A 21,849-nucleotide genomic window follows, 5' to 3' on the forward strand; every position below is an offset into this window, starting at 1 on the left:
CCACGTCCTCATTCCACTCTAACCACGAGCAGCCGACCCACCATAATTTCAGGAACATCTCGCCAACTAGTTATACGGCAACGCGTTTAGTCAATTAAAATTAAAATAATATAAAATTAAAATAATATAATAACAATAAACAATAAAAAAAGGACTGGCGTCCCACACCAAATCATAACGCTGGTATTGATAGCGCTCCAATGTCAAAACGTTATTGATAACATCCCAATATAAAAATGTAAATTGTTCTAAAAAATTATATATATATAAAAATGTAAATTAAATATCAGACCCTAACTCTTTTTTGTGATTCACCCATACAGTAAAAAGCCCATCTGTCAAATGTGCCTGGGCATTTCTCTTATGTACTGTTTGGTTTTTAAGGCCATATATGAAACTCTCTCTATGGGAAAAAAATATCAAATAAAATTTATAAAACATATTTGCTATATATAAAAATAGTACACATGTATTAGGGTATATAAGAAAAAAAAAAAAAAAAAACCGCGGCCACAGGAGGGCAGAACCACGGCTGCTGCACCCACTATCCAAAGCCACGAAGCCTTATCAGAAAACCACTTATATTATTGGCTGCTGCGTGCATGCTTCTGCTGTTGCCACCTTTTGTTTGCTATTGTTAAAACAATTTCCTCTTAACTTCTCTATATTAATATATCTGCATATGCGACCACCACACCATTTGACATGGATATAACACCACGGAAACCCACTAGCTAGCCACCACAAAAAAAAATGCGGGATTGTCAGTACAAGGTCATGCTCGCTAAAAAAGCCTTATAATGGATATCAGAGTGTTATATATAGATAAATAATTGATATATCTGTATCAAACAGGTGCATATACATGTCTAGCAACATGTATAATTCTGGCCAAGAAGAAGCTTATGTCAGAGCCGTACTAGCTATATACACAATAAAGAATTAGACACTATTAACAAAAAGATAAGAATGAGGAAAAAGATGGTTGAAGATAGGCTGCCCGGGGCTCCGATTGGGTTCAGAATCCAATCAACCAAATTTAGATTTGAAATTATTGTTTGGTTCACGAACCTAATCCGGTTTAGTATATCGTGACTGGAAAGACAGTTTCGGTCTCTTATGCACTCAAATATTAAATTAAATTACATTAAAATTAATGGTTTATTTTAATAATTTAACTCTGTTTCATTCGATTTGATCATGAAAGATGATTTAATAATTATCATTTTTCTTTTTGTTTTCCTTTTGAATTTTGGAGTCAGACATCTTTTTGTTTTCCTTATGAATTTTGGAGTCAGACATCTTTTTGTTTTCCTTGTTAACTTTGAAGTCAGGTTTCCTTTGTTTTCCTTGTGAATTTTGGAGTCAAATATCTATGGCTTCCACCGTATAAATATTTATATACCCATAAAAACATAAAAGTTCTTTATTGAATTCAGGAGAAGATAAAGAAGGGTTTTTCCTTTTTTACTCATTTTTTTTTTATCAAGATTTATAGAATGGATATGAATGATTTTTTATTGATTCTGGAGAGTTCAGGCATTGACGTCTGAACTTTTATGGACACAGCGATTTTAGTGGCTTCGTTGGATTTCGGGGCTGACTTGAAGCAGTCGAGAGATAAAGTTGTTGAAAGGAGAGAAAACAGGCATGAAGTAAAAGGTGGAGATAGATGTGGAAGAGGGTCGCCTTCAAAGGCGCGAAGGTCGATTCATGGAGATGAACATGAAGAAATGAGCAGAAGAAGATCTTAGAGATTATATAACATCTTAAAGATCCTGACAAGTCTGATGATTCTCAGGTTGATTTGCTTCAAATTTTAGCAGATATGGATATAAACTTTGAGACATTCAAGGAGACTGGTATTGGAAGACATGTCAATAGTTAGTTTGAGAAAACATTCATCCAATGATTTTCAGAGATTAGTGAAGCATGGTGAGAAATTGTAGATGAAATCAGCAGGAAGAGCAAGCATCCTTTGCTCTAACGGCTGATGGGGACTCCCCACGGCAGAAAACTCCCCAGAATGGTCATCTCCAGGTTTCTGATTTTGCATACTCTCCAAATACTCACAATGGGAGTTATGGTTCAGATAAGAATACATCAGAACCAGAACAAAAGCCAAAACCAGTTCCGGAAGCTCCACCTAGACCTACCTAACAATCAGTTCCTGTTTCTGCATCTCCTTCTGACAATGTGCAGAGACAGAGAGAGCAGCAGCGAAGAGAGAGAAAACTTTGAGTCTGAGAGGCTGGCCTCCGCAAGGAGGAGGCTTCAAGAGAATTACAAAGTAGCCTTAAATGCCAGGAAGTAAAGAATTACAAAGTAGCCTTAAATGCCAGGAAGTAAAGAACAATCAAAGTGATGAACATACGTGAGATTCAGAAACCCAAGAATGCCTTCCTTGCAAAGAACAAAGGTGGTGGTTCTCAGGGGAGGAGGCACTGGTGATTTTGACAGAGAATTCATTATATATATATATATATATATAAGCCAACATGAATGTGAAAATTTTACTGTACCATATGATGGATACAGCGTAAATCCTATCAAAATCTTGGTTTGTTTAGTGTTGAACTTGTAAACTAATGATATACAAAGTAGTGACCCCTTTTTTTTGGGTAGCCAAGGAGATCAACATTATTTGAACTGTCAAAGGATCCATTTTTTCCTAGGGGTTTGGGAAGGGGGTTGTTTTAGTTTGCACACTGCTTTATACATTATTTTGGCATTTCCTTGCTTGGACTACTATTTTTTTAACTGTTTACTGTCGTATAGCAGTTGCTTTTGATGAACAGAAGGTCGACAGTTATCCATCATGGTTGATTTTGCATTTGATGTCGATGGATCTCCAATATTAGCAATGAGCAGCTTGGCAACTCATGCAGAGTTTGCTTTATTTTCATTATTCTTTTTATGTGTCCTTCAACTTGGCAAACCGTTTATCAATCATAAAAATGAATAGCCATTCCATTGTTTACATCCAGAGATCCAGCTCATGAAAAATAACAAGTGTGACTCTTTTAGATTAGTTAACTTTCGAAAACTAACAGTTGACATTTACACATTGAATGGCTTTCATTTACTATTTTTTCATATAACAGCAGAGGAAAAAGAATAAGCAATAGCAAAGGGAAAGAAAGAGAAAAGAAAGAGAAGGCTAGGCACACAGGCCTTCCAATGAAAATGGCTTAAATTCCATTAGAAAAAACCTAAGGAAGTAACTAATTAAATAGGTATTTATAACCTTAATGACTAGTTTTACTCCTATCAGGATTTAGAATCCCAAACTTACAAAACTCTATATCAATAAAAAATTGAATAAGTGAAAAATTTTCTTAATATTCCTATGACAATAAAAGATACTAATTATGATAGGGAATTTGATTAACATGTCTCTATGAGTATGTTTTGAATATATAAGGAGAGTCAAAATGCATATAGGTTCAAGCCACTCACAGTGTACATGTCAAACATTAAAGTTCAGCTTTGCACATTAAAGTAAATTGCTGGATATCAAATCATTTATATCAAGCATTAACTAGCAATCTGCAAAAACCTATTCCTACCAATAACATTTAGCTTCTCCTGAAAAGAGAAATTAATTAAACTCAGAAACCTATTAATGCAGGGAATGCAAAAGAGAAAATGATCTCCACACGTAAAGTTCAACTACGTATTAATGGCTTCAAACAACTATTTTATGATCTAAGGAACCAAAGTCCCAAAAACAGGGCATATCATTGCAACAAAATTGACTGAATTATTAAGTTAAAAAACTAACCAAAAAGCTTACTTATGCTAGAGTTATTAACTCAAGCTCTGAAGCTATTAGTGAACCAGAAAATTAAAAGAAAATTCTGAAAAATGAGACAAAAAGTTTAAGCAGATTATCAAAATTGCATAGTTTGTCAAATCAAAAATATCCTGCAAAATTAAAGGTAAGTAACTGCATCTGTAAATACCCATACGCAAAAATTTGTGAAACATTAAGCATATACAAATCATTGGCAGAAATTCAAAAGAAGCATAAGAACTCATTTTACATAATTCAATGGTTCACTCAAGACATAGTGAGACCATCATAGCATTTGAAACTCTGAAAGTACTCGGAATTCTCTTACAGAAATCACATTGACTTGGATCATTTCCCTGTGTGAGGGACAATTTTTGTAGTTGATAGGAAAACAAGCCGACAACAAGTTTACCTCAGAATTTGAAGTAATCTCTACCACCTAATCAAGTCGGTTGTTAGCACCAAAACTTTTTTTGTAGTATATATCGTGAATGAAGAGAGTTTCCCTGTGTGAGCAAAATTTTCCTTTTGTTTTCCTTGTGAATTTAGGAGTCAGACTTCTTTTTGGTTTCCTTGTCAATTTTGGAGTCAATTTCTTTATGATTTCCTTGTGAATTTTGCAGTCTGATTTATATGGCTTCCACTATATAAAGATTTATATACCCACAAAAACAGACAAGTTCATTGTCGTTCCAGATAAAGAAGGGTTTTTCTATCTTACTAATTTTTTTTACCGAGATACATAGAATGGATATAGATAATTTTCGATGGATTGTAGAGATTTCAGGTGTTGATGTCTAGACTTTTATGGACACAGCGATTTTGGTGGCTTTGTTAGATTTCAGGGCTGAATTGAAGCAGCAGAGAGATCAGATTGTCGAAATGCTAAGGATTAGTAATGGGCGTGAAACGATAGAAAACATGCATGAAGTGAAAGGTGGAGATGAATGTGGAAGTGGGTTGCCTTCAACGACGCGAAGGTCTATTCATGGAGATGAACAAGAAGAAAACGATGATGAATTGGATCCATACGCAGGATTGTTTAGCAGTCTGAAGATTTTTTGGTTGATTTGCTTCAAAGTTTCGCAGATATGGATAAAACCTTCGAGTCTCTCAAGAAGATGGGTATTTGAAGACATGTCAATAGTTTGAGAAAGCATTCATCCAATGATGTTCGGAGATCAGTGAAGCAACTTGTCAGGAAATGGAGAAAAATTGTAGATGAATGGTTGAGGCTAAATCCGGAAGGAGAGCAAGCGTCCTCTACTCTACTCTAACGGCTGGGAAGTCCCCACAGCAGAAAATTTCCTAGAATGCTCATCACCAGGTTCCTGATTCTGCATAATCTCCAAATACTTACAATGGGAGTTCTGGTTCGGACAAGAATACTTCAGAACCAGAACAAAAGCCAAAACCGGTTCCTCAAAAAGAAGCTTCACCTAGACCTGCCCAACAATCAGTTACAGCTTCTGCATCTGCTTCTCACAATGTGCAGAGACAGATGGAGCAGCAGCAAAGAAAGAGTGAAATTGATTCTGGGAGGCTGGTCCCCGCAAGGAAGCGGCTTCAAGAGAATTACAGAAGCCTTAAATGGCAAGAAGCAAAGAACAATTGGAGTGATAGACATCCATGAGATTCCAAAAACCAAAAAGAACAAAGGTCGTCAAGGGAGGGGCTACTGAGAATTCATAAAGGGTCTTCATGGGGATACACCAGGAAAAATCCTGAGTCCACTTTTATCTTTTTTGTATTTTTTTAGTTAAAAAGAAACAAATTTTCTTCTAGTTTTTCTTACTATTAAGAATAGTTTTATATCTCGGTTCATATACTATGTCTTTTAAACTTTGAGTGAGAAGAAAATTATTTAATTAATAAATAGAGCGATTAGATTTTAAATTTTTGACAATTTAATTTTAGAAACTCAAATATCATACTAAAAAACCACTCAAGTATCTCATGCTAATTATGCAATGGCATTAGTTTTAATTTATGGAATGCTAAATTCAAAAATAGTATCGTGCATATTACACTTTAATTAATACGTGCTTATATAAATGACTGAACCGTTTATAAATCAAAATAAAATCAATTTAATAACACAAATTAATTATTTATTTGTGCCCTTTCATTATGTATGTCTTCAATGTGGGATTTTCTAACAATAATATCATAATAATATATATCCTTCATCAGCTTCCTAATGATCCAAATAATCTTGAGATCGACTAATGTTATATATACATATATATGGTAATCTCAATCGCAATCCAACTTCCAGGATAACAGAACAAACTACATATATGCTTCTCAAAATTTGTTGTCACTTGCAAAAATGAAAATTTCATCTTCTTATCTTCACATATACATCACAACAAATGAAGGCCTTATATCGAAAAATGACTAATTAAAAAGTTATATATATCCCTATTTCTTTTTTTTTTCTTTACGCATACATATTTTAAAAATAGTATTATTTTAAATTATTTTTATTTAAAATATCAAAGATTAAAGTTTAAAATAACCGATAGATAAATAAGTATCAATTGAAATTGAATTACCTACTAGGAAAATAATAAGGTAAATACTTCATTGCATTGAATTATTATTTAGTCAAAGGTAGTGATATCCAGTACTCTATTCGAATTTAACATAGCATTAGAATTTAGTTTGAGTTGTAAGTTTCAACCACTTATAAGGTTGTAAATTGTGTCGAAATTGAGTTAAATATTAATTAATTATCAAATGACAATCATGTGATTACACTTGAGGAATGAGTATTGAAATTAGTTATCCCATGAGGAACATAGAAAAATTAAATGGTGAAATAAGTGGATGGATTGGAATAATCATTTTAATGTGTAAAATAATTCAATCACTTATATAATCTCATATTAAAATAAATTAATATTTAATGGATTTAGCACTCTCTCCGAATTTAACAACCTTACTGTATTGCAATATTAGAACCATAGCATGATAGGAAGAGATGTAGGTGATGATAGAAAGAGATATAAGTGATGTAGCATCAATAATGCAGTACGTTAGAAAGAGATATAAGTGATGTAGCATCAATAATGCAGTACGTTATATATATCATTTGTGGACATTTCTCACATGGTTATATCATTGTCATCATTTCATCAATCTTTTCAAAATATGGACACATTTTCTCATTATACACACGCTTATAGGTATCCTACAAAAACATGTAAAAGTCTTCGAAACCTCATCAGAAAACCACTTATTAGCTGCTGCATGCTTCTGCTGTTGCCACCTTTTGGTTGCTAATGTTAAAACAAATTCCTCAAATTCTTGTTAACTATAAATCTACATCAAACAGGTGTGGACAAAGGTCTACATGTATAATTCTGGCGAGGAAGAAACTTATATCAGAGCAAAGTGAAAGGTATCCGTATCACGCAACAAAGAATCAGACAAATATAAAATGGGGTGATGTTATACGACCATTTCTTTTGCCTGAGTAATTTCAAGAGTAAAAGGAGGCCACTTACTGGGGTGATACTTTGTTCTCACCTAATAAATTGCATTTATGTTTACATTGAATGGTGCTTTTTGAGGCAATACGAAAGAACCCCACTTCTCTTTTCCGTGTATATATTAAGTGAATCAATTCATATGTGGTAATATGATAATCGGGCAGTTTAAATTCAGAAGATTATTCAATATAATCAATATATATAATCAATATATAATAATTTTATTTTAATGTTATTTTATTTAAATATATTTTCGATTATATAAATTAATTGAATGTATAATTAGTTATAAAAAAATAAAAATTTTATTTTATATATTAATTGAATATTATTATTTTATGATTTTTGATATATTTATTTTTGATTTTGTTGTTGTTGTTATTTATATTTTTATATATTTATTTATTTTCCTGGTATTGTCATGTAGGTTATAAAGTTATGTTAAATATAAATTTATTTAAAAAATATAATTAATTTAATTTCTTTATATTTTCTCTATCTTTTATTAATTAGTTATTCAATTACTTTAAATTATTGTTAATTTATTAATTCCACAATTATATATGTAAGTTATAAATTATTAAATGATTACTCTCTTAATACTATAATAAGTAGCCATTGGTTAGGTAAATTAGAATATAAATTTGTTCTATATAAGACATACATATAATTTTGGTTTTCTTTTTTTTATCCTTTGCAATATTTTTTGCTTTTCAGATTATTAATGTTATTTTTCAAATAATATTAATATTACTAAATAAAGATAATATTTGAATATATTATTTTTCTTTATTATATTAAGAAGAAACAAAAATTTTAATACTTTAAATTGATGAAAATTATCATATGATTTAACTAACCTTAAATTACTTCATATGTTTAATTGATATTTCTACTATATTGCTATATTTTTTACTATTTTTATTGTGAAATTTTATTAAAAATTTTGAAAGATAAAAGGGTGAGTTTATTTTTTTTTAAAGTTTAATTTAAAATAAAATATAAACTAATTAACAATAAATTTAAAATATTATATTATTTTAATATATTAAAATTAAAGAATATATAATTAAAATTATTTATATATTAAAATTATTATTAATCACGAATAATTCCTTAATAAATTATAAGTTAAAGCACCGAGTTGCAATGTCAAAATCTCTATCAATTGGTTGATTTTTCTTTTTTATTTTTTAAGTATATTTAAATATTTAGATATAAATTAAATCCACAAATACAATTAATTAACTGAGCAAGGTGCTTGCGAGCAAAATTTTTTCAGGTGGTGTATTGTACCTATATACTGGAAGAAGATATTTGCCGATGCTGGAGAGGCGAACATTATCAGATCTTTAAACTTTTATTGTCCGATATATGCTCTTTTTTTATTATCCCATGATTAACACACGTAATTATCTATGTGTAAGTGCCTTTTCCCATCGACAAACTCATAATTTCTTGAGAAAGTGTTAGACAGTACATAAAAGAAGGATCACAATTAACATTTCGACTAATTTATTTTTTTGTGAGTTTTAATAATGGGTAATTTTTATGCTATGTGTTTAAATTTTATTTAATATTTTACTTTTATCCCTTAATTTTAATTTATTATCTTAAAATTCTTAAATTTTAATTTATTTAAAAAAAATCTCTCTAACATGTAATAGCAAGTTTCTAGATTAAAAAATTCACTCTAAGTTATAATATGACATCTACAAATGCAGTTTCAGCACTTTCCAGTAATAGATAAATTCTTTTCTTTACATGAAATAGATCGTTATAATGACATTAGTATTTTTATAATATATTTAGATGATAATTGAAATCGATACAAGATGAAAGGGTAAAAAGGTAATTTTGTTAATTTTTTAACTTGAAAACCTGTTATAGCATGTTAGAGGGATTTTTATAAAATAAAATTGAAATTCAGAGTTTTTTTAATAATAAATTAAAATGAAGAGATAAAAATAAATATAAAGTAAATAAGAATTACCAAGAGGGAAAATAAAAGAATTATTCTCATTATTATATTATTTAATATTATAATATTTTTATCTATTATAATAATAAAATTTTAATTAATTTATAGTGTAATTAATTAAAATATATATTTAATTCTTGTTATACATATAATATTAGGGATTTCAATGATTATTTCATTTAAAATGTAATAAAAATACTTTATTCAAAAAATAATTTAAATATAATAAAATTTTTATATTTTATTTCATAATTTATGTAAATTGATGTTTGCTTTTTATAAATTATAAAAAATATATTAGATTAATAAAAAAAATAATATTATTTTAAAAATATAATAAAAATATTAAATTACTAATAATGAATTGAATTATTTAATTTTAATAATAATAAAAATATATAACATTATTATTAATTAAAAATAACTTTTTATTTTATTATTTTTTAAAAAAATACTATATCTAAGTGTAAATTTTTTTATTAATCTGATATATTTTTTATATAATAATTTTTTGACAAAAATGATTATCATTAACATAAATTTATGATAATAAAATAAATATATTTCACAAAAATTAAAATTTTAAAATATCATCATTTTCTATTAATAAAATAAATATTGAAAATACATATTATTTTTTAAAGATAAATACCATAATTTTAATAATGTAACTTTAATTTTTTTTAATCATTTTTATTTGTAGCTAAATTTTCGATATAATCCTATTTGTAATTTATCTTTAAAATTCTATTTCTATATAAAAATATATTAGAGAGATAACTTATGCATAAAAATATAGATATTTAATTAAAACTCAAAAATAATTCTATTAAAAATTAATGATAAAAAAATATAGATAATCAAAATATTAGTTATAATTGCATTAGATATATAATTATAATGAAATAAATTATTTAAAAATTTAAGAAATATTAAATAAGAAATTTATTAAAAATTAATAATTAAATACATATTAGTTAAACACATTCAAATAAATACATTTTAAGAATAATAAGTAGTAACTTTTGAAAGAAATAATAAAAAATAGCGCAAATTAAAAAAGAATTGAGAGTATTTAGGTGAAATAAAAATACTTGATGAGTATTTGATGTGTATCATATGTCTCATATGACATTCTATATATAGACAAATAAATAAAAATTATTTAAATAAAAAAATTAATTTACAATTAAATATTATTTAATTAAAAAATGATAGCAAAAATATTGAAATTTAATTTTTATAATAGTAAAATATTTATTATTTACTTGACAATTTCAATAAAATAGCCATAATAATAATAATAATAATAATAATAATAATAATAATAATAAGTATTAATTAATTTTAGGAAAGTGAAATAAAGAGAATATTAAATTATTAACATAAAAAATAATACATACTAATTATAAATAAGTAAAATCTCTATATTTTATTTTTATAATTTTTTACGTAGACTACACTTTTTTATCTCAAATTTTTTAACTTAGATTTTATAATAAAAATAATAAAAAATATAATAATGTAACAAAAATATTTATTAAAGATATGAAATAATTTAAAATTAATTAAATTATATTATAGTTGATTATGAGATAACAAATTAATGGTCAGTTTTCTTTAAACTAATGGCTATCAATGACCTTTTATTATTATTATTATTATTATTATTATTATTATTATTATTATTAAAGATGACATGTGGTAAATAATATTTTTACATAAAAGAATTTTAAAAAAATAATATAAATAATTTTTAAATATTACATTTAATCATAAAAAATCTTAATTTTTCAAAATTAAAATTTAAAGAAAATGACAATTTAAATTATAAATGTTAAAGTAGTATTATAAATAATAACGATAAATAAAAAATAAATAAAAAAAATAAATAATAATTAACATAAAAGATATTATTTATGATTGATTATGATATAATAATTAGCATAAATGATATTATTTATGTTTGATTATGATATCACAAATTAATGGTCAATTTTTTTTAAATTAATAGTCATCATTAATGATCTTATTATTATTATTATTAAAGGTAATATGTAGAAAATAGTATTTTTGTAAAAATTAATTTATAAAAAAATAATTTAAATAATTTTTAAAAAATTACATTTAATCATAAAGGTCTTAATTTTAAAAAATTAAATTTTAAAAATAATAACTTAAATAATAAATATTAAATTAGTATTATAAATAATAATAATAATTGAAAGATAAATAAAAAATAAATAATAATTAATATTTTTAAATTAGTATAAATAATTTTTTAATATTACTTTTAACTACAAAAGGTCTATTGCAACGTTGATAGCGAATTTCACACTATAATCATGACCCTTAATCTTAGAATGAAACCAGATTATTTTCATGAACTGCATGTTCAATTATTGGTTCATGGGAAACAGTTGAAGAGCTCGCAGGAAAACCCTTTGGCCAATTAGCCTACATACATATGTCAAGCAATTTACCATTGTTGCTCTCTCCACCTGCTCAACCTTCATCACGATGTCATTCAACCTCTCGACGAGCTAAGGAACCTTTAAAATTTGTGGTTTGAAAAAATCACACGATAGATAGTTATTGACGACATTATGCTCCTCGGCAATGAGAAATGCATGACATATCAACAAAAAGATCAAGCTTAATCAATAATTTTCTATATAGACTTAGGCCTATTTTGTATTACTATTGAAATTGTTGTTAAGAAAATAATTTTTTTAAATATATTAATTAGAGAATGTTAAAAATAATTAAAAATTAAATTTAATCAATTTTAATTATAAGAACACTAAAATAATAAAATAATTTTTTTTTAAACTGTTTTTCTTAACAGAATCTTAAATGATATTTTTATTCAGAAAAATAGTTTCAGTTCCTGAAACTCAATTTCAAATAGGGCTTCAAAATCTATAGAAGATAAGCATGAAAAATGAGTAAAAAAAAATTTTTTTTGTCAACCAAAAATGGCCATGAAGTTTGGCCGAATTAAGAACTGGCCGTAAGGATTATGAACACGATTGAAAAATCATGTTGTACAGAGTTTCAAGCTTTGAGAACAAGTCTTCCCAAAAGAAGAAATTAAAAGAAAAAAAAAATAGTAAATATACCGAAGTTGCCAAATTGTTTTGGCCATGAAGACCAAACACATGAAAACGTGTTTGAGAAAAATGCTTTTATGAAATTAAAAAAAAAAAAATCAGCCAAATTGAATATGGCCACGAAGTTCAATAAAATGGAAAACATGTTGAAGTTGGGAACTTTTTCCCCAAAATAGAGAAAAAAAAATGGAAAATTAAAAAATAGTTAATTGAAGTTTAACTGAAACTCTATTAATTGAGTTTCAGTTATATCTGTTAAGATAACACATAATTTGTGTTCTAAAGAGGATTTAAGTTTTATCCCTTAAAGAATTTTAAAAAATTTAATTTTAAAAGAAATATTATAAATAATAATAATAATAATTAAAAGAAAAATTAAAAAAATTAATAATAATTAGTATAAAGGATAATATTTATAGAATGTGACACGTAGTAATCTTTTAAAGGAAAGTGCCATGGATTATTTTCTTAGAAATATCTTTTTACTTTATATATATATATATATATATAATTAAAATTAAAGATTAAAATTATAAAAAATTAATATTTTATAAATAGTATATAATATTTAAATTTAATAAATATCAATAAATTCAATTCAAATGAGTTTTTTTTTTAATTGCTATTAATAAAATTGACATACGTGGCAAGAAAAAAAAATTGTTAGTAATAAATTCAATTTAATATTGTCACTTAATTAAATATAACAGTTTTAAAATCTTATATGACAACACACTAATTTAAATATTGACACATGGCATAAATATAATAATTTATAATCTTATGTTACAACATAGTGAGAAATTTTGTTTATATAGAGATAAATTTAATTGATTTAATTTTTATTAAATATAACGATTTAATCTTTTTAATTTAAAAAAAAAACTAATTTTACTCCAGAACTAATTCGGTTTATCCGATTCCAATTTAATTTAAAGTCGATTTCAGTTACGCAAGTGCAAATTAGTTTCAATTTTTTTTTTAAATTAAATAAATCTTCTTTTGGCCCGAACCTAACTATGGCCCGAATTAGTCTTAGGGTTCAAGAAAAGTGACAATAACGGGTCACTCCATCCAATGCTTAATTTATTGATGTTATGGGTACATAGCAATCTCCTGTAGATCTAATTAATGCCATGTTTGGTTAGAAAATCTTGTAGCAGCTTTATACGAAAAATGGTGAGCCACAATGGCAAATAGTTATGCACACCCACAAAAGGACCCAAACCATTGCCATGTGAAGGCTGCACTGCGAGTACAAGTAGGTGTTTGGACGTACAAAGTTCCAAAAAGAAAAGAAAAAAGGAAAAAGATGCGTGATCAAAATCAACACAACTTGCAGTTGGTGGCATATGAACAAATAAATATTCTGTCCATGGATTATTCTTGAAGTTGAAGACGTACGGTAATAATGAGAAAGACCACTCAAATTTTGCTTAGTCCTTAGCCAAAGATTAGATGAAGATATGGGGAACTCTTTCGTTTGTCTTGTCTATAAATTACTCACTAAATTTATGCAAACATGAGAAATGAATCTTGAATGAAATTACAAATTAAAACTCAATTGCTATTAGAAGAATATCATATGGTTTTCTTGAAGTCAAAAAGGATATATGTTCCCCTTTTGGATCTCCAGCTTTCAGATGCTATTTCTATTCTCCATATATTAATATTATACTAAGGTGACAAAAGGGTATCCTAAAAGTTCATCAAAGCCCAATTATGCCTACCCATTTGGCTATAGCTGTATCCAAATTAAGCAGTCTAATCTTGTACTTGTGAGATATAAGGACCAATCAAGAACCACAGACATAATCTTGACAATAAATGAAATGCTATATCTGATGATATCCCCATCAAAGGCATTTTGGTTTATTTCCTTAGTGCAGCTGCCAACTACTAGTAGTGTGGACCATGAAAGGCCTCTCATCACATGAGATGATTGAAAAGGCTACACTAATGGCACGCAACTGCCCTTCACCCCAAAATTCATATATTGTTACAAAATCATCTATCAACCCTTTGCTCCTTTGTAATTTCAACTACCTGGCCAATATCTATTTGTCCCCCCAATATGCAAAAGTTATCAAAATTTTCTTGTTGCAAATCACATGTGTGTTGATTTTTTTTTTAATCTATTTAATTTTTATTGATACTTCACAATTTTAAAAAATAAAAATAACTCAATATCACTCAACTAAGCTCATTTATTATATATATATATATATATATATATATATATATATATTAAATTGCATGCCATGCATCATTTATAAATTAAGGTTATTGTAACTTTCTCTCTCATGCATCTTTAATTATTTACATTCTTCCTTTTATTTATCCTCATAATAAGACACTAATTAATCCTTCTGTTTGCAATATGAATTTTTGTAAAAATTTAATTTAATTATTTTTTTTATTAATTTTTATATTTAAAATAAAAAATTTAATTTTTCTAATTTAAAAAAATTTATTTTCAAATAAATATAAATTAAGTATGATTGTATGAGAATTAAATTGAATTTTTTTTCTTATAAATGATTTATTTCAAACAAAACCTAAATGTTTCAACATTAATCGAGAAGAATTAAATATGCAAGCTAAAACCTTAAGTTATTATTTTGATAGATTTATAATTAAATGAAAATTTGGGGGGGAAAATATATATAATTTTTCAATTAACTTATCAATAAAAAGGTAAGTACATTTGAATATACAACTTTCCGGTAAATAATTTTTTTTTAAGAGATATGATATATAAATAAATAGATGAATAAATTTTTTAAGAGATATCATATATATATATATATATATAATTGAAAATAAAAATCATTAATTGAAGTCTGTGATATTCGAACTTCAGTTAGGAGAGGAGCAAAGGGAACATAAATAGAAGAAATAATGAAGAGAGTGTTTTGACGGGGAGAGAGGGTGACCCACACCTTATTTAAAGTAATATTATTAAATTTGTAGATGAGAGGATTTTTTTCAAATACGGATTTAAAATATAAAATATATAATAGAATTACTTATTAAAACTCAACTCAACTCAACTAAACCTTTATCCCAAAAATTTAGGATCGGCTATATGTATTCGCTTTCTCTACTCTAAACGATTTTGAGTTAAATCCTCATAAATATGTAATGCTTCTAAGTCATGTTGTACTACTCTTCTCCAAGTCAATTTAGGTCTACCCAATTTTTTTTTCTATCTTATAACCTAATGTGCTCGACTTGTCTAACTGGAGCCTCCGTATTTCTACGCTTCACATGACCAAACCATCTCAATCTCCCTTCTCTCAATTTATCTTCAATTGGCACCACTCCTATCTTTTCTCTAATACTCTCATTACGGACTTTATCTAGTCTAGTATGGCTACTCATCCACCTTAACATTCTCATCTCTGCAACTCTTATCTTAGACGTACACGACTCTTTCAGTACCCAACACTCACTACCATATAACATAGCCGGTCGTATGACTGTACGGTAAAATTTTCTTTTCAACTTATTGGAAATCTTACGATCACATAAAACTCTCGTGACACGTCTCCACTTCAACCATTCGGCTTTAATCATATGACTAACATCTTCCTCACATCCCCCATCTACTTGAAGGACTGAGCCTAGATATTTAAAATAATTACTTTGTGACAGTACCACTCCATTCAAACTAACTCCTTCCCTATCACCAGTTTGGCCTTCACTGAACTTGTAATGCATGTATTCTGTATTTGTTCTACTTAACTTAAAACCCTTTGACTCTAGAGCACTTTTCCAAAACTCTAACTTTCTATTGACTCCTTCTCGTGTCTCATCTATCAAAACAATATTATCCGCAAATATCATGCACCAAGAAATACTTTTTTGTATATGTTTCGTCAATTCATCTAAAACTAATATAAAAAGGTAAGGGTTTATTGTTGATCCTTGGTGTAATCCACAATTGCTATGAAATCCTAAAGGATCGGCTATTTATGCAGCAAGCTATGAGCACATGACTCATATGTGAGGGATTAAACCCACGCTGGCTCACCCTCTCGAACACTTTTATCTTTTATTTTTAAATATATACACATGTATCTAGATAGTTTAGAGACATAATATAATCCTTAATAAAATTATAATAATTTTTATTAAAATATTTTAATTCATATAAATTATCTACATACGTTGTTCGCTGTAGATGTGAAACCCTAAAGAACCCAATTGACTAGTTTATCAACCAAATCATCCGGTCCCAATATAATAAATTAATAACAATACTTCAAAGGCCTCTGGGCGCATGTGCTTTCGAAAGTCTTTAGAGGACAACCTCTTAGTTGACTACGCCAATGATTCCTCTTTATAGCGATCGACTGGTCTGATCTGAGTTTAATAACAATGATTGGAAAGCCTCTCGATACATGTACCTTCAAAGGCCTCTAGAGAGCAACCTCTTAATTGGGTACCCCAACGAATCCCTGCTGTAGACCATCGACTCTAGCAATGATAATAGGTTGGATATGAACGATTATTTGATTCAACTGAATTTTAATAAAATAAATTTAAATAATATTTAATTTAAATTTAAAAAATAATATTTATGGCTAATTTAAATTAAGTTTGAGTTTTATATATTAAATATTTATTATATAAAATATATATTTTTATAATAATATTTATATATTTTTATATATAATAAATAAAATTTAAATATTTTATAAAATTATTAAATTATTAAAATATAAATTATTAATTAAAATTTTTTTATGTAAAATATTAATTAAAATATATAAAATTAAATGAGATATAACATTATTTAAATAATATAATTAAATTTAATAATTAATAATAAATTTTAATTAAATTTAAAATAAATTTAAATAATATAAATATCAATCAAATTTAAATTTAAATAGAGTGATTTTTTGATTGAGTTTAACTCTTAGCAATACACGTGTCAAACATCCGGAGATTTGAAATTTTCTTTTTAAACTAGAGGGACTTTTACAAAATTAAAGATTGGTCAAACCATTTTTCAAGTTTAATGACAAAAAAAAAAAACTTACTTTTTATATTTTCAAATTTTATCACCATTTAATACTTTATAAAAATTAAAATATAATTTAAAAAATATTAATGGTAATAATAAGATTGAATTTTTATGGGTTGCCATAGATAAACAAATTAAAAATTTAGTAGACAGAAATCATATAGAATTGTAGTATATTTTAATAATTTAAGTAAAATTTTGAAAATTAAAATTCTGATTAAAATTTAAAAAATATGAAATGATTTTTTTCATTTATTTTTAATTAGGATAAATTATAATTTAGTCTATTAGATTTAATTAAACCTAAAATTTAGTCCCTATAATTTTAAAAATAAGTAATTTGGTCCTTAAAATTTAAAACTTACAAATTAATTTATATCGTTATAATTTTAGTTAATTTATTTTTAATTTTAACAAAAATTATCAAATTATTTTTAACTCTAATTTTGATCTTAAAACATTTTAGTTTCTGAAATTTTATTTTATAGACAATTTTATCCCTAAGATTTAGTTAGATCTACAATTTAATCCTTATAGTTTTAAAGCTTAGCACTTTAGTGATTAACGTTTTAATAAACTTACAAGTTTGTTCTTACCATTAGAATCATTTTTAATTCTCCACTAAATTTAACAAAAATAATCATAATGTCTTTAACTTTATTTTCAATCCAAAAATAATTTAATCCCTGATATTTTATTTTATCAACAATTTGCGTCTAGATTCATATTTAATTTTTTAATATATATAATAATATAATATAATATATGAAAATATTATAAATTGATAGATTAATATATAATTATTTATATATTATTAAATAATATTGACAAATAGAATTTTACAAAATTATAAGGGCTTATTTATAAATAGTTATAATGTTTAAGGATTAATTTATAAAATATATATATAATTTTATAATTAACTAAAATTCAAATGATTTTAAAGTAATTCATCTATATTTTTAATAATTATAATTTAAATTTAAAATTTTTTAATTTTGTAAGATTTATATTTTAAAAATACAAAACTAAATTATTAATAAAATAAAATCTCAAATACTAAATTATTTTCAAATAAAAAATAAAATTAAGCGCATTTTAATTTTTTTTTTGTAAAATTAAGGATAACTTAATATAAATTCTAATGGTATGTATAAATTTATAAATTTATTAAAATATTAAAACTAAAATTATTTAATTTTAAAATTATAAATTAAATTAACTTTTAAGTACTAAATTATAATTTATGGCAAGATAAAATACTGTTGACAAAAATGAAGTGGGATTCTCTAGAAATTTAGTGGGCCCTTATCTCGCACATTCCTTGTTATCAATATGATATCTTAATAAACGTTCTTTGGTGGGGAAAAAAAGAAATTCACAAATTAGGAATAGGGGAAAAAAAAATTCTTTAGAGGTTCTAACTTATCATTAATATGTTAACGTTATTCCTTTCAACTTCTATCAATCATATACACATAATTGGCATTTGGGAGTTGAAGCATTAGTTTTTTTTTTTTTTTAATTAATGAGTTGTATTAATTAATAAAATTAAATTTTTAAATAAAACTGTATATAATTATTAATTCAAATATTATGTATGATAGTTTGATTACAATTTATTAGTATTATCAATTATAAATAAGCTGACTATACAATATATTTACTTATATATTTATAATTGTTAAATAGACTCTAATATTTATTAATAAAATAAAAATAAATCCAATTATTCTGTTAAAAAATTATCAACCACTTATAGTATTTGAAGTGGCAAACAAATCAGATTAGGTGAGTTTTGATTATTTCAAATAGCATCTTTTTAAGCGATATCAAATCAAGTCACTTTGAGTTAGAAATTACTCATAACTTCATTACATTAATTTTTAATTTAATACAATAAATATTAGAATTAGCTACATCAATTTTACTATTATAAAATTAACATACAACAACAATATATAAATTGTTACACCTTATTGTTAAAAAATTATGACGATAAGCATTTTATAATAAAATTATGATTGTTACAAAAAAAAAATATTGACCGTAATAATTATTACTGTTAAAAGTTTATTAATAGTAACAATAATGAATAATAATTTTTACTATATCTTTTTTATATAACATTAATAGTAATAGTTCATGTTGCTACTGTATGTTAATGTTATAGCAGTAAAATTAATATTGCTATAAAATTAAAGCATATTGTTATTTCGTCTAGTTTGATTTGATTATGCATTTAATAGATTTAAGTTCTAAGTATTCATTTAATTGCTTGTTAATATTCTCTAAAATTTTTTAGTTGCATTGTGCTAGCTCTTAAAAAAAATATTATTAGTATATCACTAAATTAATAAAACTATAATAATAAATATTTGTTTAAAAAATTTTTGATTAAAAAAAGGGAAAGAAATAGTAGTAGAATTTTATTTTGAAATTTGAAGTGTGTATAGTGAAAGCCTTTTTTAAAATATGAATTGAAAATGACCAAAAAAAGAAGAAGATTCTAAAGTGATGGTGGGTGACAAACATAAACTTTAATTTTGATATATCATTGTTAGGACCTAACTAAATTTGTCATAGGATGATAGCCTGAGGCTGAATTTATTTATTTTTTTAATTAATTAAATCAAATATATTGATATTGGCCCACAAATGATTTGAGCTTATTTCATGAGGGATCACAATCATTTTAATAGTCAGAACACATACACGTATAAATTAATGATAATAATAAATTATTATTAAAATTATAATAATTTTAATAAAATTTTTATTATTATATAACTCAAATACATGTATATTTTACACTGGTGTGGGATCTCAAAACAGTTTTAAGTAATTTATTTTAATTAATTATGAGTATTATTCATTTCGTCTTGAGTTTTAGTTTATTTTTATAATTTGATATCCTTGGAATTTTAAAATAATTATTTAATGTGTATGCTTAGAGACATGAGTGGTGATAGTCCTCGTCGACCCCAAGAGTGTAGGACTGTCTCGACTCTCATGGTGTTCTTGTGTAGGACCCACCTAAATTGACTACACCTAACCAAACTCCGTAACCTTTTTAAACTCAATAATTTAGACAAGCTTCTATTGATAATTAAAATTTCAATTAATTTCAACAAAAAAAAAAATTGAATTAAAAATTCTCAAATTTAGCTATTTCACTAAAGGCATATCCCACCAGACATGATGTGGGAAATGTAACATATCCCACTAATATATGAAATAAGACAAAAAAAAAAAAAATTTCTTTGAAGACACCAAGAATATAATTCTTTTCGTAAAGGGAAGGAAAATGCACATTTGAGCAATTATCTAAATTAAAAGACCAATTTGAACTCAAAAATGCCAAAACTATGTGCACTATCTTATTTGCTAAGTAATTCTTTTTGGAAAAATTTAATCTAATTTAATTTAAGATAATAAATTTAAATTCGAATTCTTACTCCCTAATTTTAATTCGGGTTGAATATACTATTGTTGTAATAGTTGTGTATTTTAACTTTTTGACATGAAGGCTAAGTTTCCTGCAAACTAAATGGAGGCACCCCATGCTCATTCGCATTATTGTACCATGTGTTTTGATGAGTAAGGACTAACATGTGCAAATTAAGGTGGTCATACAAAGTCCAAAATTTCCATTCATTAGGGTTGCTGCCAGATAATATGCAAATAACAACTCTGAATTGAAGCAAAAGCAGTTTAAATCAAAATTTTGCAAATCCCCAGAGCTCCCAGATGATAACCCACCAATAGGAAATGTGCAATTCACCTGGGCCATATCCTTCTTGAAAATGCTCTTTTTGCTGCAATGCAATCTCTTCAAGTTCTGCTACTAACCTTGCCACTCCATCACCCCAGAGAAAATAATCTTTCAAGGACACCCATATCCTAGGGGACCTCCTTGATCTCTCTAGGACCCTAACTTCTTTCATGGGTAAAATAAATGAGAACTTTTTCGAAGTTTCCCTTCGCTTGCTGCCTATATTTATTAGTTAAAATATTATCTCCACTGCCCAGGAACATTTTGGCACTTTCCTTTTAATTCTTGAAACTTTTAGATTGGAATTTAATCTAAAACAAGGATAATAAGGCATGTACCGAAAGCTAGAGCACGAGCAACCCAGATAAGGATGTCTGAAAGTTCAATTACCATTGAGTTGATCAACCCATAATACACTTCTAGAATTTGGATAAAACAAGCAAGGTATGTATCAACAAATCATGGGCCTATAAAGAGGTCGGTGAAATTATATACCCATAAAATAAAGCCAGAGAGAAGGCAGGAAGAGAGGGGGAAGCTGGGGATATATGGCGGGAATCCATTCCACAACTTATGGTCCTGATTAAGCTGCATGGAAAAAAAATAAAAAATAAAAAACCTTTAGGATCATAGTAAGGAGGAAGAGGGAACG

The 21,849-nt window shown here is 26.2% G+C and overlaps 2 pseudogenes; both read left to right on the plus strand.

Annotated features, from left to right (window-relative positions):
- The first annotated feature begins 1,370 nt into the window (after positions 1 to 1,370).
- On the plus strand, positions 1,371 to 2,492 carry LOC110651038 (probable mediator of RNA polymerase II transcription subunit 26c; annotated as a pseudogene).
- Positions 2,493 to 4,543: 2,051 nt separating this feature from the next.
- LOC110651039 (probable mediator of RNA polymerase II transcription subunit 26c) lies at positions 4,544 to 5,478 on the plus strand (annotated as a pseudogene).
- The last annotated feature ends 16,371 nt before the right edge of the window (positions 5,479 to 21,849 follow it).

Source organism: Hevea brasiliensis, chromosome 18 (assembly GCF_030052815.1).
Source record: "Hevea brasiliensis isolate MT/VB/25A 57/8 chromosome 18, ASM3005281v1, whole genome shotgun sequence".
In the NCBI taxonomy this organism is placed as follows: Eukaryota; Viridiplantae; Streptophyta; class Magnoliopsida; order Malpighiales; family Euphorbiaceae; genus Hevea; species Hevea brasiliensis.